The following is a 16,856-nucleotide window of genomic DNA, read 5'->3' as shown; positions in this document are numbered from 1 at the left end:
ATAAAAAGATTGAAAAACAAAGCAAGGATGTAATTGTTTCCTGGAAGAAACTGGAACCAGGGAATTACATACTGCTAAGACTCATTCCTTACAATCAGTTATGGCCAGGGGAGCAGGGTTGTGGAAGCAATGGTAGCTCCTGTGGATACAACAGGACTAGTTGGGGGGCTGGGAGAACAATACTCAGAAGTAAAGAGAGGCTCTTTTATTCTCAGAAGAAAGGAAAAGGTATTTAGCAGACAAAATAATTGGTTTCCTCTACCGATGGAGTAATTATTTGCAAATTCACCTTTCTTTTTTTTTGGTTTTGTTTAGTATATTTTGCATTGTTAACATTTCCTGTTTTTATGACTAGCTCCTGAGCTTGAATTAGATCTTTCCTTTTTGTTCCCCTGCCTTCCTCCATCCCCAGCAGTGCCTTGTATATAATAGGAGCTTAACAAATATTTTTTTATTGGCTGAGAAAATGTAATTAGAGAAATATGATGAACTTGAATCCCTTTAGATTGTCTTAATGCAGACACTCTCTTTTCATCATCAAATCGTGCTCCTCTACATGAAGCTTCAACTCCAGCCAGCTGTGGTTTCTGAACATGCCCTGCAAGTATCTGCCTCTGTTATTTCCCCCATGTTTTCCCTACTCTTGCTTCCCTTGGGAACCTAGCCTCCTCCTCCCAACCAGTCCAAAGTCCACCATTCATGCCTGATCAAGCCCAGAGCAAATACCACCCCTGCTGTGAAGACTTAGCAGCCCATCACACGGCACAGAGGTATTGCCTCCTCTGAATTCATCACTGTGTATCATCTATTAAGTAACATGTTACATTGTCCTTGTGTAGTTTTACAGTGTTACATTTTTTAAACAATCATATTTTAAACAGTTAAAAATATTATTTCAATTTTAATTTTCTTCTCCAGCTAACTAGATTGTAAATTCTTTGAAGAACAGGAACAATCTATCATGCCCTCTGTAGTGGTTGATGAAATAGCTTAAATGGTAGTCTCCTGATAAGTCTTTGCAAACAGATTTAATTAATCTTTATTTTCAGTTTCAAGACAGTTACCTCATATATAGCATAGCTAAGAATCTCCAAATATTCATATGAATACAGTGCTTTCTTAAGTGAATATTTTTTCCTTTCATTTTTAAGTTAAAGGGATCTGCCAAATGTTTGAGTGGAATATATCAGAATTCTTTTTTTTTTTTTTTTTTTAAGGTACAACCTTAGGGATAATGAAACCTGTTGCACAGAGAGAAACCGGTCAGGCTGCTTATTGACTGCGCAGAGAAGCAGTTTCTATAGAATTGTAAATGGTAATCATTAATTAGATTAATTTTCCTACACTGCCCTGTGTAGTGGTGGATGGTACACGTGGTTATCTGAATGTGATATGTATGAAAAGCACAGGATGTGTGAAAGGAGGTGAGAAAAAGCTGGGCTGCGGAAGATGGAAAGCTACCACTGTTTCTGACAGGATGCAGTATGTGAAGATTAGAAAATACCTCGACTCTGAATGGGGGTAGAGCAGGGTGGAGGCTTTCAATATTTGAAAACAGTTTCACCTCACTGTTTCTTAACCCTCAGCTGCACCACACACCATCTGCTTCCAGGATTCTGCCCAATGTCTTGTGCTTTCTGGAATCTCCCTGCCACCCTCATTGGCTTCTTTTCAATCATGATTGTCCCTTATTTGCAAATGACACAGAGATTAGAGACTGTTTCTTATTTTGTGGCTTTTTCACAAAATTATGAAAAGGCTCTGCCTGCAGTTGAAATAAACAACTCTTGGCTATAGAGACATAGCTACTCTCAACTTCTTCTCAAAAACTATTTTCATTAATTGCTAAAAATTTAACATGGAGTTTGATATTTAAGGAATTCATAGACTAATAAAAGGTTAAAAAAGAAATGAATTTAGAGTCTATCTTGTTCATGTCCCCTATTTTAAAAATTAAAAAAACTCCAAATCCATGTAGAAAAAGGGCAAAAAAAAAAAAAATGAGAAAGCAGAGTTCAAAACTAATAACCACAATTTTACAATTAAAGCATATACCTTAAATTTGAAATTCAGTTTAAAATTAGTATGACAGATCCAACAGGTAAAAATAGTGCCCTGGATACATGCATGGTATTGTCCTATGTTTTAGTTTACTTTGTTTGTTAGTCAAAAAACAAGCAATTGAAATCGTCACAGTTTTAGGGACTGTGAGTTCAGACTCCATGTGGGGTGTGGTTTTCATATGTTAATGAACTGGCCCAGATCAGGGGAGGAATGGCCACACCATCCTCTCTCTGGTTTTCTGTCTCATTGAACACCAGCCTGTTTTAATTTATTTAAAAAATTGTATTTCTATATTTTCTATTTCAAGATATGAAAGCTATTTAATTTTAGGATTTATGCTTCTAGGAGTTTCCAGGAGGGGACTAGAAGACTGTTAATTGCACATAGGTGATGCTGATATGATGATGCGTACCACCACATCTTGTTTTTCTTTTCCAGCAACAACAGTTAACATTCATTGAATTCTTAGTCAAGAATGAGACAGGGGCTTCCCTGGTGGCGCAGTGGTGGGGAGTCCGCCTGTCGATGCAGGGAACACGGGTTCGTGCCCCGGTCCGGGAGGATCCCACATGCCATGGAGTGGCTGGGCCCGTGGGCCATGGCCGCTGAGCCTGCGAGTCCGGAGCCTGTGCTCTGCAGCGGGAGAGGCCACAGCAGTGAGAGGCCCGCGTACCGGAAAAAAAAAAAAAGAATGAGACAAGCTGTTTGCTTATGTCACCACAGTTATTCCAGTGAGTGAAGTGCTGGTTATTATTTCCATTTTACAGATTCGTAAACTGAGGCTCAGAGAGGTTACCCAGTTTACAAGGTTCCAATCTGGACAGTCTGACTCCAAGGCCACCTACTATTATGCTATAGAGACTTTTCAGGCAAAGCTCTGTTGGTGTGAGGGGAATATCATCCTTGTTTCTAACCGGGGAGCACACTGAATAGAGCACAGGTGCTCAAGGAATGCTCTGTCCTTCTGGGTGACCTGGGATAAGAAGGAGAACAGGTATGTAGACTGTTGTCCCTTTTGAGGTGTGACTTCCTTTGACAATTCTGCCCATGTCCACTGTTGCCCTGGGAGTCACCATGGAAGCTCAGGGTCAGGCTCTAATTCCTCTTTGCTACTCAGATCTAGATAAGCACAAAAGGATCGCCCTTATAAATGATAAATATGTGTTTCCACTTTTAAAATATTTTCCTATTTCCTGCCAAATGAATGTGTATGGTAGAGTGCCTGAATTTTTCAGGTTAGCCCAATATTCTGTCCTATTTTCCCTTATAGTCCCCAAAGGTCAATATTTTGGCATTCAAACTGTATCTTAAAGATTGACTAAGGGCAGTCCCAGAAGCCATACAAAAATCTTCTGTGATATACAAGGTTTTAATTTTTGGTTTGGGAAATATATGCTTAGGGTAGAGAAACAGCCTTCATACATTCTTCTCTAGACTTGACTCTTTAGTCTGAATTATAGGAACATCTGTTTCATTGCAGTTTCAGTTTCAGATCCAGACATCTCTGGTGCCCTGGTCAGTTCTCCTGCAGTCCTGGTGCCTGGCAAGTGGGTTGCAGATGTATTTCCCTGGGGAGTGGGCATTTTATTTATGGGCAGTAGGGGTCCATGATGAAGAATGAAGTCTCGGTGGTTGCATTTTCTCCCTCATGTTGTTAATAATAAAGCCCATTCAAAACAGTGTTTCCAGAATTTCAACTCACGTATTCAGTAAGTGGACCAGGTTCTTCCTTAGTGCCAGTGCCTTCTATTATAGACTCTGTTCATTAGGTTATTTCAGGGTAATGAGGATGTCCGTGCCTTTCAGCAGAGGCAGCCAACAACTCTGCTTCCGCTCACTCCAGAGAAACAAACCCAGGGGCAGGTAGGGCAGGAGATCTGAAGGCAGTGCCAGCCCCACCTGGTCTGCAACTGCCAGGGCCCAAGGGTAGGATCATGAGTGCGGTAGCCAGGTTCTCTTTTGCTCTTCCCTCCACGTCCAAGAGCAGGTTAATGGGAAGTCAGGTGGGATAGATGTCTGATAATCATCCCTAACACTTATACACGTTTTTGATGTTCTAGACACTTTTCCTCAGCCCTTCAAAATTTGCCTCATCCAATCTTTCTAGCTATCCGATGAGGGAGGGATGGTTACTGACGCAATTTGTAGAGGAGGCACTTGAAGCACAGAGAGGTTCAGTGACTTGCCCCAGGTCACAGAGCTGGGAAAGTGGCAGCGCTGTGATTTGATCCCAGTTGGTGTAAGAGAGAGAGCCCCCTTTGTTCCCTGGGTCCTAGGGAACTATGCTTTGCCCGACCCACTGGGCTGTGGCCCTCATGCCATTTCAAAGGGAGATATGAGCTGGGCCAGGAAGACAAAGGACTGGGGGTGTCCCCTTCACGTGACTCTTGGCATGAAGTCTCATGGTGCACTTCCCCTCCCCAAACACTCCAACAGCACAGGAGGTGCCCTTCTCCTGGCTGCTCCGAGCCAGGCCACAGCCTCCAGCAGAGAACTGAAACCAGGTTGTCTCTGAAAAGAGAGGACATGAGCAGAGAGGTGGCTGGTTCCTTTCCATGCCAAGTGAGCACAGTGCCAACCCCTCCTGGAAGGACTCTCCCATCTTCCTTTCTCCTTGACCCAGCAGGACAAGGAAGCTGGGTCTTTAGGCAATTTTTCACTGCCTTTGAATACTGAGTCCTGTTCTAGAGAGATGAGAGCCTGCACATTTATGTTGGGGTGAACTCTGAAAGGCCAGCCTGCCCTTTTTTAGAATAAAAATCTTGTTTTTTACCACATGCGTGGTTCCACTGGCCTTGTGTGTGTGTGCATGTGAAGAGTGGGTGAAAGAAGAAGAAACGCCAGGAACCTCATTAGAGTTTTTAATAATATTTAGAGTTGGGTTTGCCTGTTGAAAGAATACTTGATATGGAATGGTCGAAAACAGAATGACACTCCTGTTCTGAATTTGAGGTCATTTTTTCTTAGTCAGCGGGCAGCTGCTTTTACCCATCAGGTGGGACTGAAGAAAGCACAGGGCGTGAATTTCTCTGAGAGTAGCGTCTATCTGTCTGTCCATGGGGGAGCTTCCCTTTTGCAAAGTTTACTCCCTTCACTGGAGGACGAGGTTTCTGCAGGCCTAGCTGAATGACACAATTGTACAAAAGCTGCATCTTAACATTGGGAAAAGATAGCAACTTTTCTCCCTCAGGTCTGTAAAACTCTAATGCTCTAGTAAGCCACCCTGCTCCTTCAGAGCAAAGGCAACCCTCAGACCCAGGGTTGAGAATGTCCCTTTACCATGGCAGCCGTGACCCGGGGATCCTGTTAGATATATATTTATGCATATATTTGTGTATATAAAAGTGTATGTATGCATACACACAGTGTATACATATATACATACATATATAAAACATATATCTGGAAGAACTAGGTTCTAAGTTTATGCAAATAGTACCAGAATGGGTGACAGACATTTTCCTTCATGAATGGGCTGTGAGAAGAAAAACTACTTAATGAAAATCACAAAAGAAGAATTGAGAATGGTGTTTTCAATTTCCTTGGTGTAAAGTCGTTTTCCCAAGATTAAATTGTCTGCCACAACCTTCCTGGCTGGTTTCCCTCAGATTCGATTTCTTGGAGTACTCTTGAATTCAGTTCTGTGTTTTGGATGCTTTATTAACTGTATATGGCTGACACTTAATTTTATTGCTAGAATTTGGTAAACATTAACAGATTACATGCTTCCCTTCTCCCTTTCCCCTCATCCCACATGACTCCTCTCTGCTCTCCCCACCTTGGCCCCAGAGACAAGAACACTTATTACTTTGTTTTATGGTTGTCCAGAAAATAGGCCACTGGCTCCCGCATAGTGTGGTATACAGAATTTTAATGAGCATAAAGCCAGCGCTTTAGTTCTTCACTCTGATATGAGCAGGGTGACGTCAACCTATCCAGGAAATATTGAATTGATTTTAAAATTGTTTTCAGGGTGAGTAAATTGGTGGGACTGTGCATTACCCTGAGGCTGCCCTACACCCACTCACACCTCCCTGTTTATCTCAACACCAGAATTATTAGAAACCACCTGAACAGATGCCCTTTAAAGTATAGGTTGAGGGATCTGGGAATGTTGGTTTTGTCTTAAGCCTCAATTTTATACGTTGCCATTATCCTAGGTTTAAAATTGTCAGACATATTTAGCTTCCAATTTGAGTATTTTCTTTTTAATTCTAGGATTTGGTTTATTTACTAAAACTGGGAATCATCTCTTCTGCCCCTCCCTCTTCCCATTTCCCTCCTCCATGGTTCTTAAAGTACATTTTGGTGCTTCAGCATAAAGGGCACTATATAATGTTTTCTTTGTATCCCTTCTGCTATACGAAATGAAAAACCCTAGCATCCAGTGTGTGAAAAACTGGCATTGTGCGCTATTTGTAAGAACAGGCAATGTTCAGCAAGACACTGTCTAATATCAAAGCCAGATAGATTCTCTCCATACCAGAAAATGAACAGACAATGAAAATCCCAACGCTGATGCATCACCAAATGCATAACAACCCCTCCTTCAACTCTCTAGAATATGGTTAGGTTTTTAAATTTATTTTATTTATTTTATTTTTGGCTGCGTTGGGTCTTCGTTGCTGCGCGCGGGCTTTCTCTAGTTGTGGTGAGTCGGGCCTGCTCTTCGTTGCGGTGCGCGGGCTTCTCACTGCTGTGGCTTCTCTTGTTGCGGAGCACGGGCTCTAGAGCGCAGGCTCAGTAGTTGTGGCTCGCGGGCTTAGTTGCTCTGCCGCATGTGGGATCTTCCCGGACCAGGGCTCGAACCCGTGTCCCTTGCATTGGCAGGTGGATTCTTAACCACTGCGCCACCGGGGAAGCCCTGGTTAGGTTTTTAGATTGCTACTGCTACAACCATTTGCTTTTCTTCTTGCAATCTTCTTTCCAGCTTGCTAGTTTAGCTAGTGATTAATGAGTTAATCAGTAAAGATTTCTGAAGTTCTTTGAAGAATAAAAATACTACTTACTGTGAACCTGCATTATGTAACATTAGGAGATCAGTTAATTCTCTAAGCTTCTTACAAAAACCAAAAACCAAAACATAAAATAAAACCTTTAAAATTTAACTACAGTGACTGCAGAAATTTTGTTAACCTTTTAAATACCTAACTTCAGTAACTCAAGGTTTTGTTTTTTTGGTTTTTAGTTGATTCCATGGATACTTTCTGCTGGAGAAAATTCCCAGTAGATATTCCTTAACAATGATCATTACTATAAGCATCCTTGAGACCACCCTCCTCCCATTCAAGGAATTCTGACTACTTAATAATTTGGTAAGCCCTATGAGGTATACGAGGAAATGTATGCTTTATTATTTGTCCTCAAAGAGCTTATAGTACACATATTTCAAAACAGTAATTCATAATATAAGACAGAATTTGATGTGCCAAATGAATGGTGTAGAAAAATCAGTGTCCTGGGAGTATGGAGAAAGATCTCATTGTGGGTTGCCATGTTTACCAAAGGAGCCCAACAGAGGAGGCTGAACTTTAAGTTGGTCTTCGAAGGACTCAGCCTTTGTGGAAGTGGAGCACATTCCAGGTTGAAGGAGAGCCGCCAGTAACAAAGGTACTCCTGACACAGGCTTAGGTGCATAGATGGACCTGACTTGAAGGCTGGTTCATTCAAGGTTAGAATAAGTTTGGAAAGAACATCAGAGAAAAGGATACCTCAAAATGCCAGGCTGAGAAAAATTGTGTTTAACTTATAAAGAATAGAATATTTCATAATGCCTAGAGTTTTCAAGCAAAGAAATTATTAAATCCTTTATTTCACCACTTTGAAAATGGTGGAAGAGTAATCTTATTTGTAAAATGATTAACCAACCCAGAGCACAGGAATTATACCAGGACAAAACAAAAGGGAAATTAGGACTCAAAATGTGCCTGGTGTGGGAGCACTATTTACTTGCTTCTCCTCCTTTTCCAATAATTACAAGGTGACGGAGTTGGGGGGCACCTAAATCTGTCAAAATGCCTTCCACATAGCAGTGTTCAATATATGCTAGATGGATATATGAATAAATAACCATCTGGTTGATGAGCACAATAAAATGAACAAGAGCCATCATGTAAAACCTGGAAGGAAATTGCCTTTATATAACTTACTTTCTGTTTCATTAAAGATTAACTCTCATTTTTATCTACATATGACGTGAGGCTGGACAAGGAAACGGATCCTTTTTACTCTACATTTAAAAGACAAATGAAGAGCACAGAGCAAACAAATGAAAACAAGCAGAAAACCAAACCAAACCAAACAAAAACCTGACACATCCTACATGTTAACAAACTGAAATAATGTATTGTTGATTGGTTGTCCCTTGAGAGAAGAAGTAGCTAAACAACCTCTTGAAGAAGGACATTTAAATGTTTTCCAGGTGGCTTTTATTCTGTCAGAACCCATTATGCTGAATGGGGATACATATTTACAGGCTGCTAATACCCAGCTGATAAGAAACCATATCTGAATTATTTCTGAGTGTCTTGGGAGCCCAGAGGCAGCTAAAAGCGTCTCTGCTCATATGTCACTTTCAATCAATTGCATCTGTTACCTGAGTTGTCATTTACCCATTATCAGGGACTAGGACTTGAACCTGAATCAAGCTTCCATTTTCTTGCGCTTGAAATTCAGCAAAACAGTCAAAAACTAAATATAGTCAGAAACTGTAATGTGATGGTTAGCCTTTTAAAGGTACTCAGTAATATAGCAATAAGTTTTAGAATAATTATTCAGGACCCACAACGATTTCTAATCTTGAGTAGCAGTATTATTATTTGTCTGTTTTCTGTAAATATGGGTTTTCGTTCAATGAAGATTTCATTTTTGGTACAATTACTAAAATCAGAGTTTGTGTATTGTTGCCATATGTAAGCTGTTTAGTAAACTCAGGGGGCATGGACTCAATCTTAGTTTATTTTCTTAATATTGAATATCACCCATTTTTATTATGTAGGTTTCTGCTGAAGAACAAAACCCTTGAGTTGCCATTAGGAACTGGGGGCAGTTAAGCCATGTAACCTCTCTGATTTTTGGTTTTTCCATCTAGTCTATAAAATGAAAGGTTGAACTAAGTGATATCTGAGGCCTATTCAATTATTAGTTCTATTATTATTTATGATCCTATGATTTCATTTGGTTTCCATCCTAACTGGTGATGACCTTGCCTTGATTCATCAGCCATACAACTGAGTGGGCTTCAACATGACAAAGCTTATTTATAGGCACGCTGTATGGTTCCTCTTTTCCAGTCATTGGTCCCATTTGTTTACAGTGGTTGTTCTCAAAACGTGGTCCCTGGCCCAGCACTATTAGCATCATCCAGGGACTTGCTAGGAATTCAGATTCTCAGGCCCTGTCCCAGACCTACTGAATCAGAAACTCTGGAGGTGAAACCCAGCTTTCTGAGTTTTAGCAAGCCCTCTAAGTGTTGCTGATGCATGTTAAAGTTTGAAGACATGAGGTTAAAGTTGCAGGTTCAAATTCTGAAGTGTTAATTCTGTACCCTGACCCTCACCCACATTATTATGTCCTCCATTGTTTATCAGAGATATTGGATAAAACGCCTAGCTGGCTCAGCTCCATCGCAACTTGAAGATCTTGAACTATTAATTTAGATTGAAAGTTTTTCAGTAGGCTTAAAAGGCATCTATTGCTCTGATTCCCAGCTATATACAAATGAAATCCTTTCTTTCCTGACTCCTTGGTGATACCCTGTCTTTGGTTAGACCTGTTTCCTTACTGTACACTTCACTCATCCTTGTTCCTTTCCATCTCCATTTCTTGGCTCATACTATGTGTTCCACTGCCTGGAATAAATTCTGGTTTTTCTCTCTACCAATCCAAATTGGTCTAAACTTGCAGATAATTACTATCTCCAAGAAGCTTTTCCTTAATCTCATCCCATGGGCATGAGAAAAAAAAAAAATTCTGTCTCTTGAATACCCTTAAATGTTTCGCCTAGAACAGCATTCCTCAAATGGAGTTATACAACCCCATCACCTGAAAGAGGTTTTTAAAAGTATAGATTCCTATGTGCACCTCCCATTGACCTACTGAATCAGAATCTCTTGGGTGAAGGATATGCCTTTAGCCAGGTTCTTAGGAGATTCACATGCAGCTAGACAAGGTGTTTAGAAATCACTGAACTAGAACAGGGGTTGGGACATTTGCTCTGTAAAGGGTCACATGGTAAATATTTGGGGCTGATGAGCCATGCAATCTCTCTTACAACTATTGAATCAAACTTCAGTCTAATTGCAGCTGTTACAGTACAAAAGCAATCATAGACGATTTACACAAATGGGTATGGCTGTGCTCCAGTACAACTTTATTTACAAAAATATGGCCCAGGGGCTATAGTTTTCTGATCCCTGAGCTAGATTATTATTTAATTTAATAAAAATGAACTACAAGTCTAAAAGGTTACTCTGTACTCAGTAGTTACTTTTGGAATGAACTAATAAATAAAGGAACCCAAAGTAATGTAATTGGTAGAACATTTTAAATTTGAACTAGACATTTATCACAAAGTAATGCTACTAGATGATCTTGACTAAAATTATGCTGACATATGGAAACTCTTGGTGGTCTGGGGAGAGGGATAATGGGAAGCATGGAGTATACATCTGAATTCTAATTCAGCCTGCTCATTTCTTGGTTTTCCATCTACAAATTATATTCTACCTAATTGATTCCTGACAAAAGGTTGGTTGAGGAGTAATTTGTTTAATGTTTTAAAAACGCTACATAGATCCTGAGTGTTATTGCAGAATAAGGTTTCTAAGGAAGAACCAAGAATAAGCAACACTAAACCTGTTTTTTATTTTTTTTTTAATTCCTAAGCAAAAGCTTTAGTTAAATGTCTCCTGGAAAGTGGCACTTTGCCCCCAACTCAAATGTCACTCTTCTCTCCCATTTTACTCAGGAAAACCTCAAGTATATCGTGTGGTGATATTGAAAGACATCAGGATCAAAGTGTATTTAAAGTTGCTAAGGGGAAGCAGATGTTCCTTTTAGCTGGGCAAAAGATTCTCAGAGTTTCCAGTGAAATATAAACTTCTTGAAGGCCCCATGGGATCATGCCTTAAAATGTCATGGTTTTGTTTACTCCTCCCATATGCAAAACAGTGGTGAGATGGGTTGTTCTGGGAGAGATAGTGGAAAGTTAATGAGCTAGAAGCAATAAGGAACTCTACTTGCAAAAAAATGGGAACGGATGTTATCCTTAAAAAAACAAACAAACAAAAAACAACAAAAAAAAAAACTAGGACAAGATTAGAATAGTCATTTCCCTCAATTCTGCTTTGTATATATCTTTAAACATCTATCTCTGAATTATCCTGGTTGGCTGGATTACCAATTAGTTTTCTTTAATACTTTTTGCTCTCATGTTTTTCCAAATAGAAGTAAGTTAAGAAGTTTTTACTTATCCCTTATAGATTGTACCTTTTTCACTACAGTTGGTAACCAAGAAGTAGTTGCAAAGAAAAGAATAGTTGGTAGCTTTTAAACTTCAGCTGAAATCAAAGTGTGAAGCTAATGCTTTGAAGAATGATCTGGATGCAGACAATTATAATTTTAAGCCGGAAAAAATGCCCAGAGACTTGTATTTCATCCTGATCACAGTGGCATCAAGTAGCTGACCCTGTGGTGAAATGCTAAACAAATGTAGTATTTTGTGTATCATATTTTCTTAAACACTTGAGAAGAAGGTAAGCCAAGGAAGATGAGGGATCCTACAAGGTTTGAGGCCAGCCTAAAGTTGAAAAGGGAAGAGGGGAAACAACTGGAATGTTCTTGGTTACTGAATTGCTATAGAATGATTTCTATGTTAAGGCCACGGTTCAAGAGTGGTGAACTTTTTTTTGTTTACTCTTTCTGGGTAAATCAATGAGAGATTAATTGGTCAGAATTGAAATATGACTATAATGTCTATGGATGTTTAAGCATACAATCAATGAGTTTGGTTTTCCATACATTTTGTTGAAGTTTGTTAATTTAGGACTAGATCCTGGAACCATTATTGGGAACTAAGGCAGTTATGAATAGGTCTAGAGAAGGAGACTGTTTTTTTTTTCTGTGTCACTCATGGTTTTATGTATTTTGGTTAAGTAATAAATCCATAAAGTTAATTATATAATTTTAAAGAGTGGGATATATTTTGAGGAATTGTTCCTCCTTGAAATGATGACATAAGCATCACTTGATCACAGAAATATTTTTCTTACAAAGCTATTGAGCTTGAGGTCAAAGTTAAATGACATTTTCCTGGGATAATCTCCACTATTTGCTAACAGAATCACTTTCCATATTCACTTCCAAATGCCTACATCTCAACCTTTATAATCATAATTATCATCACAGCTAGCCTCCTCCTCTTCAACATTACAGACACTGTTGCTCCTGTATCAATTTTGATGTCCTATACTATACTGCCCTTTTTTGTGCATGTGCTTTTGATGCCAGGAAAGATATCTGAGAAGGAGACTATTTGCTTTCTCTGGGGCATTTATCTGAGGGATTGTAAGGAAGGCTGGCCAGTCTTCATTTTGCAAGGCAGAGGGAGGAAAGAATATCTGTTACATCTGAGTAATACAAAGACGTCTTAGACTATAAGCAGCTCATTCTAGGAACCATTTCTTAATCACATTTTCATGTCCAGACCTTGCATAGAGATAAAAAACACAGCGGAGATTCTTTGCATGGATGAATGCCTACCACATATTAGGGCATAGAGTAGAATTAAAGGCCCATCTTTGAAATAGTAATGGTGGTTACTGGCTCGTCTTTCCACCTCATCTCAAGGAATTGGATGAATTATTCCACCTTGTTAAGTAAAGTGTCATTGAGTCAAGATTTGTGAGAGCTGGAAGGCACCCTCACTATTCCATTTATGTAGATGAAGAAATCGAGATTCGAAGAAAAACATTTTTCCCTTAACACCATTTTCGTTGTTGTTTTTACAAACATCTATATAGAACTTTTCAGTTTACAAAGTTGATTCTATTGTCATCGATTTCGTTTGATCTCTCTAAGAACCCTACCCTGTACAGTAGTCCCACTGCACCCATGGATTCCACGACTGATGGAATCTGCAGATGTGGGAGCCGCAGATACCGAGGGACAGCTGTACTCCGCCATTTTATTAAGGGACTTGAGCATTCACTGATTTTGGTATCTAACTGGGTTCTGGAATTATTTCCCCCAGACACAGAGGGACGTGTGCACTGTTACGATAATAAATTCACCTTAAGAGATGAGAAAACCGGGGTTTAGGGGGATGAAGTGAAACATCATCCTTGCCTTCTCCCTCTTTTCATCTGTTATGTCCATTCAATCATTTAATCCAGTGGAGATTAACTCTTAAATATCGCTTGAATCTTTTCATGTTTGTGTATTTCCACCACCCCTGATATTGAGCAAACTGCCTTACATTTTCCTCTTGATCACAGGACAGCTCATTATTGACACACTTGATACCAGGTTTGACCCTGACTCCCACTCTATTTCCAGATATTCTGAAACAAAAATAAGATCACATTACTGCTCAGTTTAAAACTTTCAGTAAATCCCAGGGTGCATATCATCCATGCATGGCAGAAAACTCCTTTAGATCCTCTGCCTATGGATTTCCCCTCAGCACTTACACATCCTGTTCTTGTTCTCTTCCTCTATGTCTATATGCTGTTTTCTGTTTTACAGTTCTCAATGGGTCAGATGATAATGGGAGAGCAACTCTTAGCAGGACAGGGAACATCTCTTTCAACTTGAAGATGCATTCCTCGAATTCACTTCAATCTCTACTAGCTAGCATTGTGCCAGATATTTGGTAGACACTCAGCAAAGTTTTGCTGAATAAATGCATGATTGAAAGATGGGTTCCTTTAGTTCAAAGCCAAAGTTGCAGTATCTTGATTTACTGATGGCAAGGGGCATGATTAACTTTCCCCGGAATTCTTGACATATATAATGTGATCAAAATGGAGGTTTTGTTTAGGGATTTTTTTTTCCTCTAAATCTTTTCTAATATTCTTTAATCAGTTTATAATTTATAGGTATTGGTTGGCCATCTTTTGTAGAATATATATGTGTATATATATACATATATATCTCTCTCAAATAACTTGACTTTTTAGGGTATTTAAATGAATATACTATTAATACTATTAATTTATTAAATCCAGTGTAAGTTGTGAACTTACATGAATAAACAGTAGAAAGCCTTTTTTTCTGAGTTTCACAGGTGTTACTTTTCTTTTGAAGTGTGAAACATTTTAATATATGTCTGTTGTTATATTGCTGATGACAATTCCATTTCATCCACTATTTGAGGTGTGAAAAGAAGGACACCTTTTTCATTAGCCTTCCATCTGGTCACGTTAACATGGACATTTACCTTTAGCAATGATTACCAAGTTCTCTCTTCTGGTGAGTATATTAATGGTGTGTTAATATATTTCTCCTGTAATCTTTTCAGGAGATAAGCTTATCAATTTGTTAATTGACCTCCAACATGCTTGAAAATTAGGAATAATAAACACATGAAAATTAATGCCTGTTTATATTGAACAGAAAATTCTTTGCATTGAACAGATTTTTGGCTCATATACCATTCATATAATTCGTTCCACTTTTTTTACATTAGCTTTTTTTTATTAAAAGCTTGAAAAATTTGCATCTGCAAATCATAACTGAGAAGTATTTCTTTCCTTACAGATCTTACACCTTTGATTTTATTTTATCTACCAGTTGGTTGGCATTGATATGCCTTTCATTAGCACTTTTGTTTTCACTTCCAAAGTGTTGGTCAGCTATGCTAGGCTTGAGTATTCCTCTTTTGATGGTACTCTTAAAACTAATAGAGGTGAGAGTGGCAGGGAAGAAGGAGGAGGAAGGTACTCTTGGAGGGTTAACTTGGAGGACATGACCCAACCGGCTGAGTTGAATGCTGGGCACTGTTACAATCATGCACATCAGCCTGGGCCCTCTTGATTCCTGAGTAGGTGTCTCTTGGACTGGGATGGGAACGTGAAGGATAGATGGTGGCAAATCTGGGTGTGGAGCCTATACCTGATGCAGATAGTGTATTGTATGATGTAGCCTGTATTATTATAACAGAGTCCAAGGATCAAGAGGTGTGGCTCAGTTGTCTTGATGAGTAATTTCACAAATGGCGACTACTAGTCTTATTTGTGCCCTGCTAGTTCCTGAGCTAATTCTGACAGAGCAAAAGATATTTTGTTATAGCCACCTCCCCCGTGGCTACCTCCAGCCCAGACTGTGGGCTCAGATGAAGTGATTTCCATAATCGAGGTCTGCTGACCTAGCTGTGACTGAGCTGTGACACTGGTCATTTTTGTTGCCTGCTGCACAACCTCTAAACTGTTCACCACCTGCACCAGGCTCTGAAGTACAGCCTGTGAAGTACAGCCCATGAGTCACATCACTTCTTACCATACCCTCCTCCACATTATGTTCGTCTGGCTGACCCTGTTGTCTGTCTGCCCAAGTTTGCATTGCTGAATCCTAATTTACTGGTTTACTTCAAACCAAGCCAGAACCGTCTTGTATTCTACAGCATGCCATTAGCCCCAGATATTTAATGGGGTCCTAACATATATACACCTGCCAGGATGATGGCTGCTGCCTGGGTCTCTCCCCATTGTGCCCTTCAAACAACCCAATAGTCAACTACTAAGTCTTGTCCCTTTGGATCTTCTTATCTCCCCCCAGAGCTTGTTGCTGCAGTTGGGTCAGTTACCCTAATCCCTGCTCTAAGTAATTAGATGTCTCTGCCAGTTCCTCCTAGCTTCCCTCATCCTATATTCCTAAACATCCATCATGAATCCTGCCCAAGTTAGCTTAAATTCCAAAGGTTCTAAAACCCCATTAGTGTGCTTGGTTTGTCCATTGATTTGTAGGTGACAAATATATGTCAAATGGATTTGTCCCCAGAAGGCAGAAAATAATATGCTCTAGAAGCAAAGCAACCTTTGGGAGCCTTAGGCAGGAATGAAGCTTTCAGAACCCCATGAGCTTTCTAATCTTATTTTTAACGTACAAGATTTTCTTACCTGTCATAGGACTGCTGCCATCAAAAGCTTTGTTGTTATGTGTCAGAGCCTTAAAAACTCAAGGTTAGCAGCAGGAGTAGAGTCATAGTCCAAACAGATAAATTAAGCACAGGCCCCTTGGATGTGAGAAAGAGGTAGAGCATAAAGGGTCATAGGCTGTCTAAAAGGCCCCTGTCTGAATGGGTATAGAGGTGGTCTGAGACACAATGACTTGTGCCTGTGTATAATGGGCCCTGCAAATGACACAGGGAAGGAGGAGGATCATTCAACTGGATTGTGGCACTGTTCTGAGTGGAGTAATGTCTGAGGTAGGTTCAGGAGGTACGGTGATTTAGATTGCTGGGAAAGATGCAAGCAGGATATAAGCGATTTGGAAGTTTCAGGTGGACACTAAAGATCAGAGAATATGCATTTAACTATTGGGAGGTGTTTTAGGCTGTATTTTTTTTTTATTTTGCACTTAACTTTGCCATCAAATTATTGTACAATGCCCCAACAGATGGAGTTAAGAAAGTGAAGTTATTTTTTCTAGTTTAGATTTTCTGAAAGTGAATTCCAAGAATTACCTGCATCACTATCCCCTGGGTGCTTGTAGAAATGCAGATTTTTGTGCTCCACCTGAGACCTACTGAATGAGAATATGAAGGGTGGCATCTGTGAATCTGTCCTGATCCT

This window comes from Delphinapterus leucas, chromosome 4 (assembly GCF_059928025.1).
Source record: "Delphinapterus leucas isolate spDelLeu-1000000601 "Yukka" chromosome 4, BTC_Dleu_Yukka2, whole genome shotgun sequence".
Taxonomy (NCBI): Eukaryota; Metazoa; Chordata; class Mammalia; order Artiodactyla; family Monodontidae; genus Delphinapterus; species Delphinapterus leucas.
The sequence above is the reverse complement of the archived record's forward strand: the minus strand, read 5'-3'. Positions refer to the sequence as shown.